We start from the raw sequence: 482 nt of genomic DNA on the forward strand, positions 1-482 counted from the left end.
AAATCCTAATCTTTTCATCTCTCTCTCTCTCTCTGTTTATTCTTATTATCCTCTCCCTCCTCCCCACTCTCTTTCTCCTCTCCTCTCTCCTCTCCTCTCCTCTCCCCTCTCCCCTCTCACTCCACCCTCCCCTCTCACTCCCCCCCCCCCCTCTCACTCCCACCCTCCCCCTCTCACTCCCACCCTCCCCCTCTCACTCCCACCCCTCCCCCTCTCACTCCCACCCCTCCCCCTCTCACTCCCACCCCTCCCCCTCTCACTCCCACCCCCCCTCTCCTCCCACCCCTCCCCTCTCACTCCCACCCCTCCCCCTCTCACTCCCTCCTTAACATCACAGTCGAATGAAAGCAAAGTCGACTTAAGATACACATTATCGTGTCACTTCCTTGGGTGTCCTCCTTACCAGATCGACCTAATCCCGCGTGTCATCCCGGCGACAGATGAGCCAATATTGATAATAGATTACTGTCACGCTTGATCGG

Source organism: Penaeus monodon, chromosome 29 (assembly GCF_015228065.2).
Source record: "Penaeus monodon isolate SGIC_2016 chromosome 29, NSTDA_Pmon_1, whole genome shotgun sequence".
Classification (NCBI taxonomy): domain Eukaryota; kingdom Metazoa; phylum Arthropoda; class Malacostraca; order Decapoda; family Penaeidae; genus Penaeus; species Penaeus monodon.